This window comes from Elephantulus edwardii, unplaced genomic scaffold (assembly GCF_000299155.1).
Source record: "Elephantulus edwardii isolate Elephantulus edwardi_28Jun2011 unplaced genomic scaffold, EleEdw1.0 scaffold00318, whole genome shotgun sequence".
NCBI classification, from domain to species: domain Eukaryota; kingdom Metazoa; phylum Chordata; class Mammalia; order Macroscelidea; family Macroscelididae; genus Elephantulus; species Elephantulus edwardii.
Window position 1 is genome coordinate 2,389,995 of NW_006400068.1, and position 6,253 is coordinate 2,396,247.

The following is a 6,253-nucleotide window of genomic DNA, read 5'->3' on the forward strand; positions in this document are numbered from 1 at the left end:
GCTATGAGTCGCAAGCGACTCGATGGCACATAACAACAACAAGAAGACATAAATTATCTGTCATGACAATTAAAATAAAATTGAAGGTTTTTTGGTTTGTTTTTTAAAAAACTGTAAACAGCGTTGACTAAGTTACAGATTACTGTATAAAGTCTATATTAGGGAATGATGTCTTAGACACTTGTGGAGTTTGTCTCTCCACGTGATTTTTCAGTTATAGATGACTGATTATCGTGGAGGGGCAGAACTGTGAGAGTGGACCATGTATGCCTATCCACAAAGACCAATAAATTGAACAGCTCTAGCTGCAAAGATAAGGAATTCTTCCCACACCAGATGAAATTCTTTGCCTAGACAGAGAAAAGAGACATCCCTTACCCATTGGGATGGCAGTAACAGCGATGACTGAACTGGAGAATTGCATGTGAGATACACCTTTGGGGTGGGGGAAGCCAGTGTTGGCAAGACTGAGAACTTTGTTGGACTATTCAAGCCACAAGGCTGAGGGAGGTGCCTGCATGTACCTCTAGGGAGCTATCTTGACCGTAGTTTGTTAGTAATTTGATTTCTAAACTTTTAACTTCTCCAACATGGATCTATGTGGTTTGTGAACTGTCACATCAGATTTTGGACCCAGCTAAGCAGTAAGATTGGTGTTAAGATGAGTAGAAGGAGGCATGGTATGGTGGGGGACTGTCTAGCCTCATGAGAATTGTTTTTGTGTCCTGCTGTGGGCAGGTATAATTTCCCCCTATGAGGTTGGTAAAAGTCCCATATGACGTTCCCCACGTGGCCCTTGCTGTTTTTACAACACTAGAGAGAATAAAATCTTCTGACTATTAAAAGACTTAAAGTCCCTTGAAAGACACATTTTTAGTACCTTTGTTATAAAACTCATATTTTGGCATAAAAGATTAATAATCTAAAAATATACTTTCTCCAAAGACAAATAGAATTGATGACTTAAAAAATTTAAGCCTTCTCATTTATGGAAAAATTAGTAAGAAAAGAGTAACTTCTTCAGCCACATGCACAACAATATAATTCAGACTCACATACATAACCACACACTCAATAGAATAACATAGCTGTATTTGTCAAAACAATAATCAGCATTTCCTGGGGAGGGGGGAATCTATCTTGATAAAAATATGCTAGTAACATAGAAGATCTGACAATAGTGCATAGACAGTAAATTGGGAAACAGCATGAGCTATAATATTTGAGTTGCCAGAGATGAAAAGGATGGGAGGGATTAATTGACCCAAATAAGGGAAACGTCTAGGCATGTCTTCAGGTAATGGCTACATCCAGGAGCAATGTCAGTGCACTTTGGCCTCATTTTATCTTCAATTACACTTTCCACTTTATTGCATTCACACTCTCATCATATGATATTCCCAGTAGTACCAGGCATACATTTTCCAGATTCTTGACCAGCCAATGTCCAAGGATCCATCTAATAAGACCAATTTTGGTCACAATACCCATCTGTGTATATTAACTAGTCAAAAGGTCCTAGTTAAAAAAGAAAAATTAGTGAATGCTAACCAACCCAAATCAATACATTTCTACTACACTAACTGCAGAACTTTTCAATTATGTAAGTATTTAGGTTCCTATTTCCTAAATATTTGATGTCCTGAATTCACAGAGCCATCCACTTATATCATAAAGCTGTTGATATTATTGTTATTAGGTACCATTGAGTCAAGTATAATGACTCATACCAATCCTATGAACAACAGATAGACATATCATGTCCCATCCTGTACCATCCTCATCATCTTTGATGTACTTGAGCCCATTGCTGCAGTCACTGTGTCACTACACCTCATTGGGGGGATCTTTCTCTCTTTTGTGGACCCTCCACCTTTCCAAGCATGATACTCCATTCCAAGGAATTGCCCACCTCTCTCTACTCACCCCAACACCAATCTTACTGCTCTACTGGGTCCAGAATCCACTGAGATTGCTCACAGACTACACAGAACTATATTAGAGAAGTCAAAAGGCTAACATTTAGATTGGTAGCAAATACACTCACTCAGTCAGGACAGTCTGAAATGTTCTCACAAGCACCTCAGCAGGCAGTCTCACAGCGTTAGGCCAATGTTACAAGGCTCTTAGTCCAGCCAATGGTGGCTCTTCCTACCCTCACAGACTCTTCAAGTCTTCCAACAAATTTGGGCCAAAGGCTCTTAGCTCTAGCATAGCAGGTCCCACAGTCAGCTGGGTCTCAAGTCCTGTCTCTGTTTCTCTGGTGCTGGCTGCTATTGCTCTCCTATAGGCCTGGCTGCCACAAGAATCTCGGGTCCCAAAGGATCCACTCCATTCCTGCTTCTTTGCTGGTGGCGAGATTCTCAAAATCTGCCACCAAAGCTGCTTAATTTAATGATGAGTTAACCCCCTTGAAAACAGGTTAACACACCTACTTGAATATTCCTGCCCATCCACATAGCAAAGTCAAAGTCAATGGCTAGCGAAGCCATTTTGAACAATAAACCCTAAACACCACAGCTGTATGTAGCCTTTGATCTTCTGCAGCAAGCATTTTAAGTCTTCCTCATTTTCAGCAAGCATGGTTCTGTCATCTGCATAATGCTGATGAGTCTACCTCCAATCCTAATGCTATATATATATTCTTCTTCATAAAGTCCAGCTTCTTTAATGATTTGTTCCACATACAGATTGACTAGAATCTGTTCAGTATCTAGTCTTGATGCACAGTTTTCTTCCTTTTTTCCATTCAGACAACAGATTCTTGGTCTAGGTATAGGTTTCACATGAACACAATTAAATTTTCTTGGATTCCCATTCTTCTCAATGTGTTGTTGTTGTTAGATACCGTCGAGTCAAGTATCACCTTTAGTGACTCCATGAACAGCAGATCTGAATCCTGTCAATGCTGTGCCATCCTCATGCTTTCTGACACACTCAAGCCCATCGCAGCAGTCACTATGTCAATCCATCTTATTGAGGATCTGCCTCTCTTTTGCTGACTCTCCATCATTCCAAACATGATGTACTTCTCCAAAGAATATGTCCATCTCTTAGCAACATGCCAAAAGTATATGAGATGAAGCTTTATCATCTTTGCCTCTAAGGAGCATTCTGGCTGCACTTTCTTCAAGAAATATCTATTATTTTGGCAGTCCATGGGATGTTCAGTGCCCTTCTCTAACACCACAGCTCAAAGGCATCAATTCTTCTTCTGCCATTCTTATTCATTATCCAGCTCTCAGCAGCACAGCAAGTGATTGAAAAGACCATGGCATAATGTCCTCCAGGGTCGCCCATTCTGTATAGGATTTCATAAGTTCTTTGTTTTTCAGTGCTGCATAATATTCCATTGTGTGGCTATACCACAGCTTCTCTCTCCAATCATTTGTTGATGGGCACTTGGGTTTTTTCCAACTCTTTGCTATTGTGAACAAAGTAGCAATAAACTTGAATGTGATATATCTGCTTGGGTGGCAGTTCTGGTTTCTTTTGGGTATATTCCCAGTAATGCAATTGCTGGGTCAAATGGTATTTCTATTTCCAACTTTTTGAGAAACTACCATACCAACTTCCAGAGTGATTGCACCATTTTACACTCCCAACAACAGTGAATTAAGGCTTCTAGTTTCTCCACAACCTCACCAACATTTGTTGTTTGTTGCTCTGTTAAATTGTGCTATTATTAGTGGGGTGAGATAATACCTCATAAAATCTCAAATAAATTGAAAAAAATTAAAAATTACCATGGCTTGAATCAGGTGCACCTTAGTCCTCAAACTGTCATCATTGCTCTATAATAATTTGAAGGGGCCCCTGACTACAGACATCCCCAGTGCAATATATGTCTCCTGACGTCCTGACTTCTGGTACCATTGCTGACTTAATGTTATAGTAAACAGGATAACTAGGAAGTTCCTCAATAGTGTGACAGTGATTGGTATAATGGCTACAATAATTGTCTAAAGGAGAATAAGACTGTAAGAATTCCTCAGGACAAGCACTATTTCAGCTGAGTTAGATTAAATTTGCTCTGATTTTTACTCTATCTCCAAAAATTAATCCTAAAGACCAGCAGGTTTTGGGCTATGACAGATGATCTATGAGGCTATGGGGAAGAAGGAAAGAGTTCTGTGTGTGTGTGTGTACGTGTGTACGTGTGTGTGTGTGTATGTGTGTGTGTGGGTGTTTTGAAGATTATTGTTGTTGTTGTTGTTATGTGCCGTTGAGTCGTTTGCGACTCATATCGACCCTATGAACAACAGCCCTAAACTCTGCTCTGTCCTATGCCAATTTCACTGTCTCCGGCACACCAATCCTGATTACCCCAGTCCCGAATCAATCCACCTCCTAGAGAGCCTACCTCTCCTGCGCCGGACCTCCACCCTACCAAACATGATGTCCTTCTCTAAGGACCAGTCACTTCTTGCAACATGACCAAAGTATGTCAGACAAAGCCTCAGAATCCTTGCCTCCAAGGAGCAGCCCAGTTTAACCCTCTCCAAGATGAATCTGTTTGTTTTCTTAGCAGGCCATGGTACCCTCAATACTCTACTCCAACACCAAAGCTCAAAGGCATCAATACTCCTTCAATCCTCCCTAGTCATTGTCCAACTCTCTGATGCATAACAAGTGATTGCAAAGACCATGGCCTTTACCAGACGAACCTTAGTCTCCGGAGACACATCATTGCTTTTCAGTACTTTAGAGAGGTCCCTAACAGCAGACTTTCCCATCACAATACATCTTTCAATTTCCTGGCTGCTGGTGCCAAGAGTGTTGATTGTGGAGCCAAGTAGACTAAAGCTGTGAACAATCTCAATCTCTTCACCATCCATCCTGATGCTGCCAATTGATCCAGTGGTGAGAATCTTTGTCTTCTTGACATTGAGCTTCAATCCATATTGAAGGCTGCAGTCCTTGACCCTCTGCAGCAAGCACTTCAGGTCCTCCTCTGTTTCAGCAAGCAGGGTTGTGTCATCTGCATAACGCAGATTATTGATAGATCTTCCACCAATCTTGGCCCCACATTTCTCCTCATAGAGCCCATCCTCCCAGATAATCTGTTCTGTATACAGGTTGAAAAGGTATGGAGATAGGACGCATCCCTGTCGTACGCCCATCCCAATTTTGAACCATGCAGTGTTTCATTGTTCTGTTCTGAAGACTGCCGCTTGGTCCAAGTATAGGTTTCACATTAGCACAATCAAGTGTTCCGGGATTCCCATTCTTCTCAGAGTCAGCCACAGTTTGTTATGATCCACACAGTCAAATGCCTTTGCATAATCAATGAAGCATGGATAGACATTTTTCTGGTACTCCTTGCTTTCAGCCAAGATCCATCTAACATTAGCTACAATATCTCTAGTTCCATGACTCCTTCTAAACCCAGCCTGGACATGCATACAAGGAAGTCCAGTGAATACCACTATCATTCAGATATATGCACCAACAACCAGAGCCAAAGAAGAAGAAATAGAAGATTTCTACCTCCTTTTACAGTTGGAGATTGATTGAACATGCAATCAAGATGCATTGATAATAATGGGTGACTGGAATGCAAAAGTTGGGAAGAGAGAAGAAGATTCAGTAGTTGGAAAACATGGACTCTGTGATAGAAATGGAGCTGGAGATAGAATAATTGAATTTTGCACAATCAATGACTTATTCATTGCACACACATTTTTAAGAGACATAAACACAGGTTATACATACGGATTTCACCTGATGGAATGCATGGGAATCAGATTGATTATATCTGCAGAAAGAACTGCTGGAGAAGCTCAATATCAGCTGTGAAAACTAGGCCAGGAGCTGACTGTGGAACAGACCACCAACTACTCATATGCAAGTTCAAGCTGAAGCCAAGGAAAATTAAACCAAGTCCATGGGAACCAAAATATAACTTTGAGTCTATCCCACCTGAATTTCAGAACCATCTAAGGAACAGGTTTGAGACCTTGAACACGAGTGAGAGAAGACCAGATGAGTTATGGAAGGATATCAAGGGTATCATCCAAGAAGAGTGCAAACGTTCATTACAAAGACAGAGGAGGAAGAAAAGACACAAATGGAGGTCAGAAGAGACTCTGAAAATTGCACTGGAGTGCAGAGAAGCCAAAGCAGAGGGAAGAATTCAAGATACTAAAGAGTTGAATAGAAGATTTCAAAAGGCAGCGTGGGATGACAAAATAAAATATTGCCGTGAAATGTGCAAGGAGCTGGAGTCAGAAAATCAAAAGGGCAGAACTCG